The sequence below is a fragment of the Musca autumnalis genome, unplaced genomic scaffold (genome assembly GCF_047663935.1).
Source record: "Musca autumnalis isolate F117 unplaced genomic scaffold, ASM4766393v1 scaffold_4, whole genome shotgun sequence".
NCBI lineage: Eukaryota > Metazoa > Arthropoda > Insecta > Diptera > Muscidae > Musca > Musca autumnalis.
The window spans coordinates 214,563,985-214,577,573 of record NW_027411977.1 but is presented as its reverse complement, the minus strand read 5'-3'; positions in this window follow the sequence as shown (position 1 = coordinate 214,577,573).

The window sequence follows — 13,589 nt, the reverse complement described above, 5'->3', positions numbered from 1 at the left end:
TCTTTAAAAATACATTTCAAAAATAATGGCAAAAATAAATATTGACCATTTGAATGTTCATTGTCCAGGACATCGCTTCCTACATTACTTCAGCATTTTGCCACCCTTTCGACAAATTCTCATGCAACACATCATCGTCAGCATCAACAACAATTTGAAAATGCTTAAAATTATTGACATCAAATATTTTTGGTTAACGTCAGCACGTTGAATTTATTAAAAGACGTGTTTTGATTTCATAATCACTATCACTTCCATATCCAGGAGAGTGTCTATGTGTATGTAACACACAGGGCCAATCATACATACATATGTGTGTATGTCATATAAGCTTGGCTGCTGTCATGTCAAATAAAACAAGTGTCTAATATGTGATGGTTAGAATTGTTGTTTGGATTGGTGTAAAAATTGAATTGTTAACGGACATATTCAGGTATTGGGAGAATTGATTTTGAAATTCTGAAAGATGTGTAGGTAGAAATGAAATGCCGTTTTATAGTTGAGATATGAGAATTTTAGACAGCCCTTAAGAGAGGGTGTATTCATATATACAAAGAGACAAGCAGGGACACTTCACATTACTGAGTATGGGACATGCTTTTCATCGCCGAATCCGAAAGGCATGGCGAACATAGTACAGCACCAAATGTATAGAAGTTTTTCAATGGCAAAATATTTTGAAAATGGAGCCAGCAATTTGCTGACAATTTGTCAGGAAGTGCAAATCTTCTGCGTGTAAGGCGGGCATGCTTATCATTGCTCGCTGTAGCTCGCGAATGGATATTTCAATTGTCCATATTTAAGGAAATATTAACTAAACCACAAAAAAAAATTATATTTTATCGGCGTATAGTGGCACATTTAACCCGATTCTCCACACCTCAATCCAGTTTCCAGCTGTTTATGACTTTTCAAAATTGTTTAGTTTTTATACCCTCCACTATAGTATGGAGGGTATATTAAGTTTGTCATTCCGTTTGTAACACATCGAACTAATCATTTGCGACCTTATAAAGTATATATATTCTTGATCAGGATAAAATTCTAAGACGATCTAGCCATGTCCGTCTGTCCGTCTGTTGTAATCACTCTAGCGTCCGCAATAATTGAGATAGAGTGCTGAAATTTTGCACCCGAGAGTCTTTTTTCCATAGGCAGGTCAAGTTCGAAGATGGGCTATATCGGTCTGCTCTTTGGTATAGCCCCCATATAATGGTACCTCCGGATTTGGGGTACTTTGACGTTCTTCGCCACATTTGCAGACCGAATTAGCTATAACTGGGCACTTAGGGTTCCTAGTCATCAACAAACTTATATCTCAAAGGATATGGGCATAGGTCCATGTTTTGGTATAGCCCCCATATATCGGAACCTCCCGATTTTCGGTATTTTGAGCATTTTAGGTACAATTTTTAATCCAACTAGCTGTAATTTGCCATTTGAGGTTCTCAGTGGCCATGATATATCTCCAACAAACATCGTCAACTTAGGTCCATGTTTTGGTATAGCCCCCATATAACGGTACCTCCCGATTTTCGTCCGCAATAATTGAGATAGAGTGCTGAAATTTTGCACCCGAGAGTCTTTTTTCCATAGGCAGGTCAAGTTCGAAGATGGGCTATATCGGTCTACTCTTTGGTATAGCCCCCATATAACGGTACCTCCGGATTTAAAGTATTTTGACGTTCTTCGCTACATTTGCAGACCGAATCAGCTATAACTTAACACTTAGGGTTCCTAGTCATCAACAAACTTATATCTCAAAGGATATGGGCATAGGTCCATGTTTTGGTATAGCCCCCATATAACGGTACCTCCCAATTTTCGGTATTTTGAGAATTTCAGCTACAGTTTTTAACCGAACTAGCTGTAATTTGCCATTTGAGGTTCTCAGTGGCCATGAAATATCTCCAACAAACATAGTCAACATAGGTCATGTTTTGGGGTAGCCCTCATATATCGGTACCTCCCGATTTTCGGTATTTTGAGAATTTTAGGTACAATTTTTAATCGAACTAGCTGTAATTTGACATGTGAGGTTCTCAGTGGTCACAAAACGTCTCCAACGAAACATCGTCAACATAGGTCCATGTTTTGATATAGCCCCATACAACGGTATCTTCCTATTTTCGGTACTTTGAGAATTTTAGCTACAATTTTGTCTATTCAAAAATAATCGTCAATATAGGTCCATGATTTGGTATATCCTTCCATATAACTGTACCTCCCGATTTTCGGAAATTTTCAGTGGTCGCGAAATTTCTTCACTAAAATTCGTCAATATGGGTCCATTTATGAGGGTCTACATTGTTTTGATGAAACTACCCTCAATTTGACTCTTGAAGTTCCCTGCAGCTATAAAACTTTTTCGCCAAAAAATTTAAAGATAGGTTGACTCTTTGATTTAGCCCCGTAGGTGGTACCTTTCACCTAGGTGAACACATTTTTTTAGATTAGATAAGATAACACTGTGCAACAAAATGGAGGTGAAAGTTTGGGGGCACGGAAAATTCCTCTTGGGAAAGAAAGGCCTTGATGAGTATATTATGAACCCCGAAGGACAGATCCGCCGTGAGTCGTACTGAGTCGAACCTGAGGGCCATTAGGAATTAGCGTTATATCTTTGTTCACTGTTGCCTTAGTGCTCTACAAAAACAACAAACAAAGATATAATGCTAATTCATGATGGCTTACAGGGTCTCTTGCAAAAATTTCATCGCGCCATAACGCTGAAGTTCGACTGACGGCGCATCTGTCCTTCGGGATTTTTAATATACACACACCAAGGGCTTTCAGCTCCAAAAAGAATTAGGTTAGGTTAGGTTGAAAAGAGGGGTGATGCGGGATCACCACATGTCCGTGTGGACATACACTTAAGCCATAAGGTAGGCTTGTTGTGCGCTCTAATTTCGGGTTCGGATTGAGGTTGTAAACTTGTGTTGAAATTAGTTATAATTCCTGATTATTGTTTTTGACGTTAGTCTAGGATTTCTGTCATGTTGACGTAGTTTCTTAAAGTTTTGAGCTCGATTGTCCTGATGTAATCGAGTCCTTGTATAATGTCGCTCCCTAGTAGCTGTTTTCTCTGGTTCGTGAAAGCCTGGCAATGACAGAGGTAGTGTTCCAACGTTTCGTCGTCCTCTCTGCATGCTCGGCATTCACTGCTTCCAGCACAACCTATTTTGTGCAGGTGCGCTTGTAGACCCAGGTGTCCTGTAAGGATGCCCGTCAGTCTGCTAATGTCCTTTTTACTTAGTAAAAGTAATCCCTTTGTTTTATCCTCGTCTGGGTTACCCCATAGGATTTTTGTGATTTTTCCCTTGTCTCTCTGTTCCAGAGGGATATATGTGCATCTTTTGCCCATGCCTTTAGCTCAAAGCGCGTCGCCTTCAAGGGCTTGGCGTTATCTAAGCTAACTGTAGGTTGCTCCCTTGCCTGTTTTGCTAAAGAGTTTGCTATTTCATTACCCCTAATCCCAATGTGCCCCGGTACCCATATAATGTTTACCGTACCATGTTGGGAGTAGTTGTTGATAGACTGTATGCATTCTAAGACAGTTCTAGATTTTACCGTCTTGGCCGTTATAGCCGTGATGGCTGCTTTGTTGTCCGTAAGGATGTTCGCAGTGGTAGGCTTTGTGTGAGTGTCAAACCAGCCCAGACATTCTGTTATCGCTCGGACTTCCGCCTGAAGAATCGTATTATGGTTCGGCAGTCGGAGGGAGACTTTCGTTTCCGGTTCCATTATATATAGACCCAGTCCGGTTCTCCCCTCTAGCACGGCCCCATCCGTAAACCCGCAGCTTCCAGCGGGAATCTGTGCTAGAGTTCCATCGATCCAAATGTCTCTGTCTGGTATTGAAACTTCACACAGAGCTACTGCATTTGTTTCAGGAATGCGGTCTGATACTATTTGGTTAATAGATTCACCCGTTGTGACCTTTAGTATGTTTTGGTGGTATGTTTGGTGGTCACTACTGATCCACTCGCTCATCGACTTTAGCCTTGTAGCTGCGATAGCTGCTTCATACCTTACCTGAATTTCTATTGGGTGTATAAACAAAATTGTTTCTAGAGCCCTAGTCGGTGTAGTCCTCATTGCTCCGCTAATGCTTAAGCAACATGTTCTTTGGACTTTTTGCAATATCTTCACGTTGCATTTTTTATCCATAGCTGTCCACCACACAACAGACGCGTATGTTAAGATTGGTCTAATTACGCCCCTGTATAGCCAGTGTATCATCTTAGGATTGAAACCCCATTTTGAGCCTATTGCTCTTCTACATATTGACCAACATCTTTGTGCCTTGTTGGCCCTTTCTTGAATATGATCTTTCCAATTTAGTTTCCTATCCAGAATTACTCCTAGATATTTAACTGAGCGCGAAATATTTATTGTTCTATTTAGGAAAACTGGTTCCTCGAGGTTCCCCACTTTCGTTTTCCTCGTAAATAGACATATTTCCGTTTTATCCGGGTTAACGTTCAGACCTCTCGGTCTGGCTCAGTTGTATGCAATATTGAGTGCCGTTTCTGCTTTTCTGCAGAGAATATCCGAATTCTTTCCCCTTAGAAGTATTATAACGTCGTCTGCATAGCAGACTGCGTCAAATCCTTCTTCGGTTAAGGTCCTTAAGAGACTGTTTATGGTAGTAACCCACAGAAGAGGTGATAGTATCCCTCCCTGCGGGGTTCCTCGTCCGACTTTGTCTCTTAATTTAACGTCATGTAGCCCGCAGCTTATCCATCTGTTCCTTAGCATATGGTTGATCCAGTTCCTTAAGGCCCTGTCCACCTGAAACTCGTCTAAAGAGTGGATCAGCGTTTCGGTGCTGACGTTGTTAAAGGCGCCTTCGATGTCAATGCATACAGCAAGTGTATACATCTTCATTTCAAAGGTCCTCTCTATATGGTGTACTACCTCGTGCAAAGCGGTTTCCACTGACCTACCTTTAACGTATGCGTGTTGTTTAAATTTGAGCATATCGTTCGGAATTCTACTCTTTATCATGGTGTCGATCGTCCGTTCCATTGTCTTGAGTAAGAATGAAGTTAAACTTATCGGGCGATAAGATTTTGGTATTGCGTAGCTTGCCTTGCCAGGTTTAGGGATAAAAACTACCCTCGACTCTTGCCAGGCTAGCGGGGTGTAAGCAAATTTTAAACAAGCATTGAAGATCCCGACCAGTTTGGACGCAATAAGGTCCACTTCCCGCTGTAGTAGGGCTGGGAAGATCTGGTCTGGTCCCGCTGCTTTGTATGGTGAAAAGCTCGTGATGGCTTGTTTGATCAGCGAGCTGTCAATTTTTGGTGCATCTCCTGATGAGTAACCAGATTCGATCGATTCCTCGGTGTTGGCCGCGGTATTCGATGGAAAGTGAGTTTTCATCAGAAGGCCTAGGATTTCTTTAGTTGTATCTGTCCTTTTCCCATTTTCATCGACCATTTGTTCGATCTGTGTATGGGTTTTGGACATGAACTTCTTAATTTTTGAAACGTCGTTAACGCTGTCCACCTGTTCGCAGAATAGCTTCCAGGAGTTACGTTTAGCGTTCCTTGTAATTTTGTTGTATTCCTTCAATTTTGCCTGGTAGTTGTCCCAGAATACAGCTGCTTTCTTACGTTTTGCCCTATTATAAAGTCTGCGGATCTCCTTGCCTTTATTACGAATTTCCCCTGTCATCCAGGGTTTTTCGTAGGCGGATTTCCTCTCTCGAAGGGGACAACTTTCTTCGAAAGACTTTACTAGTGCCTCGGTTAACTTTAGGACATTTCTATCTATGTCCTCTTTACTTAGGCATTCTTCATCGGCTTGCCCTAGTCTTTCTTTTACTCGTTTACCGAAATTAGTCCAATTTGTTTTGGATTTGTTTCGGAAGGTTATAGGGTTTGGCGGTGGCCTCGCTATGTTAAATCTAATATACCTATGGTCCGAGAAGGAGTATTCCTCCGAAACCCTCCACTCATGTACCTCGTTTATTAGATTTTCTGAACATATCGTTATATCTAATACTTCCTCCCTAACTCTATTAACAAAGGTTGGTATATTTCCTGTGCTAAGTGTAATCAGGTCGTTAGTATTTAAGTAGTCTATAAGGGCTTGACCCCTTTTGTTAGTGTTAGTACTACCCCACGAAATGTGGTGAGAGTTAGCATCGCTACCTACTAGTACTTCGTTACCTGTTTGCTTGATTTTCCTCACCAGTTGCTGCAATTCCGACGAAGGTGGTAATGTCGGGGAGTCGAACGGCAGGTATAGTGATGCCAGGTATATGTTTCCATTCCCCTGCTTCAATTCTGTGACGTCCGACGTTGACAACTCTGGAGAAAAAAGAAAGCATAAGTTTTTGTGGCATATAATACAGGTCCTCGGGCGGGATCCCGTATTTGCGTAAAAAAGTTGATAATTAATATGGTTCAGTCCAGAAACCTTGTTTTTTATGGTCCAAGGTTCTTGAATTAAACCAATATGTATATTACCTTTAGTTATTTTTTCCATCAGGGCTAGTGTTGCCGTCTCGCTCCGATGGAGGTTGATCTGGATGACCTCAATCATTGGTCCTCCAGTAGGTTGGCTTCCTGGGAGGCGCTGATTTGCTCATCTGCTCCTCCCTCCTTGGTACTGTTGGTAGGTTTGACCTCCTGGGTGGTACTCTTGGCACTCTCTTCATCGCCCACTCTTGCCTTTCAAATTTTGAAGTACACTGAGTTCGAGACAAAATACGCCTTCCCCTTAGTCTTGGCGAGCCCTTGGCGAGAATTATCTCTGCCCCAACATTTGTGTTCACAGTGTAATTTAAGCAATAGTGGAGGAAGTACGAGTCTATCCATTGTCGAAAAGTTGTTCCACCTAAAATTGTGAAAGGACCCTAATTATTCCATTTTAATTAAGACTATTTTATGGTGGAGGGTATAACAAGTTCGGCCCGGTCAAACTTAACGACTTTTTACTTGTTTTTTTTTTTACAAAACACGTTTTCACATCTATATCTGTCCCTTGCGTGGCATATTTATGACAAATAAATTTTTTTTTGGAGTTATTTTTTTTTCACAAAAAAATTTATGGCTTTTCATTACCGAAAAAAAAAATCATTTTTCGCCGAACAATACATTCATAATTTCCGGTCGTTTTGTTGGAGCGCTTGAGAGGAAACCATACTGAGGAAATAATGTGGACACCATTGTAATACACATCAAATTGCAATTTCCGTTTAAAATCACTTAAGGCGACACATTTTTGCAAGGAACAATTTGCTATTTTTGGTTTTTGGGTGTTTGATGGAAAAGAAATTGTAAAAAATTTTGATATAATTTAACATAAACCAACACATGAGTAGATATTGTCCATATTCGATCCATTATTACCAACAGTTAGAGACCAAGATTTTGTGGAATTTTTTTCTTCGCTCATTTACAGGAAATATAGGTTCACTAGCTCAGCTATAAAAATATAGGTTCAACAGTTCACCTTTAGTAAATAAAAGTTCCCTAGTTAACCTATAGAATGCATAGGTTCACAGCGAGAGAAAATATAGGTTCACTTATAATATATAATAATTGTTCCACAAACATCCCACAAGGGACAAGGGAGACTACTCTCATATCAATGAGTGCACGCCGATTCTTATTCGTTCAATGACATGGGATCTACAGTTTTTCGCCGAGTCCGAAAGACGTTGCCTAAGACAACACCTGTAGATAAGTTTTACATGGCTGAAATACTCAGAAAATGACACAAATATTAATGAGGGGTATTTTGCCACAGCTGAAAATTTGATGTTGTCTGGCCGGGGAATTGAATCCACAATCTTCAGCGTGCAAGGCGGGTGTACATTCACGGTTTACTTATAGAATATAAAATTTCACAAGTTCACTTGTGACGGCGTGTTTTTTTAACTTGAAGCTGGGGTAGACTGACTCAGTGGGGGTCAGGGTCGTCACAAAAATGTATTTTTTGGGAACATTAGAGAGAATCACCAAGTTTTCTAATTTTTTTCTATAAACGTTATAATATTTTATTGTATTCTTTATATGTAGATGACGTAGGGGATGAAAGATACCAAGGAACGATCCTGACCGGTTTTAATATGGCAAAGCCCAGGATTTATCTTGGCCCCCCTTTCATCTCAAGTGGACACTGACCTCCCCATGGTGTCACCTGGGGAACTGCCCATAACACCCGTTAAAGGTAGTGAGCTAACATGTGCCGCGCGTTCACCCATAAGAACGTTAAAAACTAGAAAAACCAGCCTACTATGAAAAAACGAAAGGAAAGAAAAACAAGAAGAAAAACAACCCCCTTTAAAGTTGACGAACCCCGCAAACGTTTTAAGGACCATGAATGTTCGCCCTCTTTATAGAGAAGGTGCAGTCTTCGCATTGGCAGACGTACTTGAAAAGTACAAGGTCGATACTACTGCCATACAGGAAATACGATGGATTGGGAAAAGCGTCACAACAACACCTAAAGGTGATGCATTGTATTATAGCTGCCGTGACGTAAAGCATAAGTTTTATTTGCGCTCATGCTCCCAATGAAGAAAAGGACGAACAGACTAAAAATGTATTTTGTTGCCGTTGCCCTGCCCATGACATTAAAATCATTCTAGGCGATTTTAATGCCAAAATTGGAAAGGAGAATATCTTTGACCCAACAGTCGGGAAATTCAGTCTCCACAGTGAAACATCTGACAATGGTATGAGGCTGATAGACTTTGCAACTGCAAAAAAAACATGGTAGTTAGCAGTACCAGATTTAATCATCTCGATATTCATAAGGGTACCTGGCTATCTCCAGATCAAAGAACAAGTAATCAAATTGATCATGTTGTGTTATATGGAAGACATTCATCGAGCGTGTTGGATGTACGATCGTTCCGAGGCGCAAACATTGATTCGGACCACTAACTTGTTGCAGCAAAGGTACGTACCCGTCTAAACGTTGCAAATAAAGCACGGACACAACGCGGAAGTTGGACATCGATATACTGCAAACACAACAGATAGCCACAGCATATCCACTCAACTAGCCCAATTGCTTAATGAGAGCACTCCTTGTCCCGATAACATAATAACACAATGGCAAACTATTGCCCACTCCATGCAAACAGCCGCAAAATCCATACTTGGATTCCAGAGACCTCCACAAAGGAATTCGTGGTATGACCAGGAGTGTCGTGCTGCTACCGAAGAGAAAAAGGCGGCATAAAGAGCTACTTTACAATCCGTAGCAACGCGTAGCGCACGAGAGAGATACAGGGAGAAAAGGAGAGAGAGGAGAAACGGAGAGATGGAAAAGCGGGAGTGTGAAAAAATCGAGATGTACAGGAGCCAGAATGAAGTCCGAAAATTCTACCAAAGAGTCAAGCATCAAACTGATGGCTTTGGTGCAGGCACACCCTCCTGTAGAGACCAGCAAGGTAATTTGGTAACAGATACAGATAGTGTACTCAGGATATGGAAAGAACATTTTTCAAAACTGTTGTTATCCAATAGCAGCGAAGACGACGAAGATACCACAGTCCCAATCCCAGAAGATGGTATTGAATGTATACCGCCCAGCCAAGATGAGGTAAAAACAGCAATCAACCGGCTGAAGAATAATAAAGCAGCCGGAGTCAATGATTACCAGCCGAGCTGTTTAAAACCGGAGGTGACGCGCTGATAAGGTGTATGCATCAGCTGTTAGCACCATCTGGCAGGAAGAACGAGTACCCGACGATTGGGACCTGAGTATCCTGTGCCCCGTCCACAAGAAGGGAGATAAGGCTTTATGCTCTAACTATAGGGGCATAAGTCTACTCCCTATTGCCTACAAGATCGTGTCAGGGATATTGTGCGAACGACTAAAGCCAATGGTCAACGAGATAATTGGACCATACCAATGCGGCTTTAGACCTGGAAAGTCAACCATTGACCAGATATTTACCCTGCGGCAAATCCTGGGGAAGACCCAAGAGATGTAGATCGACACCTACCACCTTTTTGTCGATTATAAAGCAGCCTTCGATAGCCCGCTGCGTTCAAAGGTATTCCAAGCCATGTCTGAATTTGGTATCCCCGCAAAGCTCATCCGTCTTTGCAAAATGACTTTAAGTGACACGAGGTACTCAGTTAAAATAGGAAAGAACCTCTCCGAAGAGTTTGGTACCAAAAGAGGTTTCAGACAAGGAGACAGCCTTTCGTGTGATTTCTTTAACATCCTGCTGGAGAAGGTAATACGAGATGCAAATGTCAAAAGAAATGGCACAATTTACACCAATAGCCACATGTTACTTGCCTATGCTGATGACTAGACATCGGATTTTGCATATTTGCATATTTTTTATTAATAAAGATAAGAAAATTCTGATTGGACCAAAATTCGTTTTGAAGAAAACTGAATGCAATGACAGGCTCATATTTTTTATTTTTTTGCATATTTGCATATTTTGCATATGCACAAAATATGCAAAAAATATGCAAAATATGCAAAAAATATGCAAAATATGCAAAAAATATGCAAAATATGCAAAAAAATATGCAAAATATGCAACTAATTTTTTGACGAAAATCATCAAATTAAATTTGGAAAGTCATCAAAAAGTGTTCTAAATTAAGTTTATTTTCGTTAAACGTCGATATCTTAGCAGATTATTATGTTATTAATTATTTTTCCGCCACAGCAATAAATCTGGACTAAAAGACTTAGAAAATTTCCTATAACCCAGCCTTCTTATTACAACATAAGTTGCTTTCTAATACAAATTTGTTCAAAAACTCAATCAGAAATGTCAAAATGAACGTATCCAAATATGTTGATAGTTTCTGCTCGGCCAAATTGTCTAACAGAATATCAAATGAGCTAGAAATTAAGACTAAGACAATATTGAATATTAAATAAAATCTTTCATATTTTACTAAAAACATATAACATATAAAAACATATACAGAGCAATCATGAATATTTCCCTCCGAATTTTCCGCACGGAAAATAATTTTAGAAAGTGAAACTCTTTTAAAATCAATATTTGTTAAAAGTTGAAAACTACTAGATTCGCTTCATGATGGCATATTCTAGTCGAATCGACTATAACGAAATAGACCCACAGTTCCTTTTGATGATCTGCATAGATTCGCACTTATCCATCTGGCCAGGTCTTTTTGAAAACAAAGTACAGGTCACATTTATAGACCAATTCGCATAAAAATTGGAGATTTTTTTGCCCTTGAGCGATCCCTGTTTATTTTGGTAAGAATCGATTCAGATTTGGATATTGCACCCATATATACAGTATAATCTCGATAATCCCTACATCACAGGTTTCGGCGGTGTCCGAATTATCAAATTGTCCGGATTAACGAATAGTAAAGAAACTAAATTATTTTCTATGATTAAATAACTCGTGGTAGTTATATAATACTCTAAAGGTAAGGTCACATTAGGCAAATATTTGTTCCAACGACCGGCATTGTGCGCTTACTGAGATCAAGAGAGTGTTAATAATACATTGAATTTATGCTAACTTGCTCTCAGTAAGCGCACACTGCCGGTCGCTGGAGCAAATATTTGCCTAATGTAACTATACCTTAAGTGTTAAAAATAGTGAGATTTTTCTATATGACAATCCGGACATTTTTATTGGCATTGCCCGTATTTGTTCCTTTCCTTACTTTTTACCAATTTACCATGCAACAAGACTCAATTTTCCCAAATTACAGAAAACGCCAATCAGATTGTGAAAGTATAGCTAGAAAAATGACGTTTTTAAAGTATACATCAGGGTGTAAGCAAAACACGGGACTGGTGTGAAATGTCATTTTTTTTTGAAAATTAAGATTCCTTGAAATCTTTGCCTTTTAGATGTATAGTGTCTTTGGCAACTTTAATGACAATATTGCGGCGAATATTTTTCTTAATATATTTATTTATATCCTAGACAACAAGACTAATGTGTTATAAAAGGTGTTATATCCTTGTACTCGACAATTTTTTCTAAATGTAGCTGAAAAATTTTTACAGCAACTCCTCCATTAAACAACTTTCCAAATTCGAAACATTTGTAATAATTAGTTCAAATTATCGAGTACACGGTCAGGTATAAGTTATTTAATTGTATAATTTCTTTTCGACTGTGTTATCAAAATTGTTTTCCTGTAGTAGGAATGAAAGAACTATATTTTTTAGCATTCCAAATGCTTTTCTAGCAGAAATATGTGAGTGGTTTTGCCACGTTAAAGATAATTCCAAGGGTTTGACTTATTTTACCACTACCACGCTATTGTGTGGTTTTTCTGAGTGATGTCATTTTGCACTAATAATTTGGTGTTCTTCACATCAATTTTAACTACATCCCACTTTAAATAAAACTTGTTGTTTTTAAAAATTTGATAACAACAAAACCCGAGATTAAGCTGAAATTATTTTACAACAATAAAATAATACACATCTCAACAAAACTGCCAAAAGTGAATCTAAAAATAATGCATTACGCATTACTTTTCGCCGAGGAGTGAACATTTCCCAATTCTGCATTAAGCGGTTGTATACTTACAATATACATATAAAGTTATTTATTTTTAGTGCATTAAACTAAAACCATGTCATCAATATTAAAGCGGCAGGTAGAGCATTTTTCCAAAGAAGCTTTTTGACCACAAATATAGGACTAAACACTATAAAATATATTCAAATCTAATATGTGGATATTCAAAACGTATACTTCTAATTATAGTTATGTTCCAGAACCTGGAATCGTAAATGGTACTTTAGTACTTTTTCCCATTTTGCTCTAAAAAACGAACCCATTTTCCAAAAAGTAGAAAAAAATGCGCTTTTATCTAAACAAAAATAGCGATGACTAACTCTAGCTCCTTTGTTTTTCTGCTAGACAATTTTGGCCGATTAGAAGCTATCATCATATTTAGACATGTTGATTTTGACATTTCTGATTGAGTTTTTTAAATTTTTCCATTATCTATCTACATTTGTATAGGAAGCAAATTATGTTGTAATAGGAATGCTGGGTTATTTGACATTTTCCCACCTTGTGAAAACTGAATTAAGTCTTGTTAGTCTACAAACTGCTGCAAAGTATTATCCGTGTAAACTTTGAAGGAAGGCCGACAAGAGGGAGAAAACAACTTCTGTGGATCAACAACATCCAAGAATGGACCGGCATACGTGACGTCATAAACCTGCTAAGCGAAGCTAGAAACAGAGAGACTTTTGCCGATATTATAAACAATATTTAATTATTCAAACTATTGTAATATTATACTTATATTTGCATTTTGGTCGCCAATATTCGAAAATCGAATAGGCAAATAAAGAAGAAGAAGTCTAGGTTTATTGCTGTGGCGGAATATCTGGAGACTCTCAATAACATAATAATCTGCAAAAAACTATGTTAAACGTCAAAAAACTTTATTTAGAATGCTCTTTTGATGATTTTCCAAATTTAATTGACTATTTTTGTCAAAAAAACACTTGCATATTTAGCATATTTTTTGCATATATTTTGCATATTTTTTGCATATATTTTGCATATTTTTTGCATATTTTTGATATGACCCCAAATATCGAAAAATTGACCCTCAAAACGCCTAGAT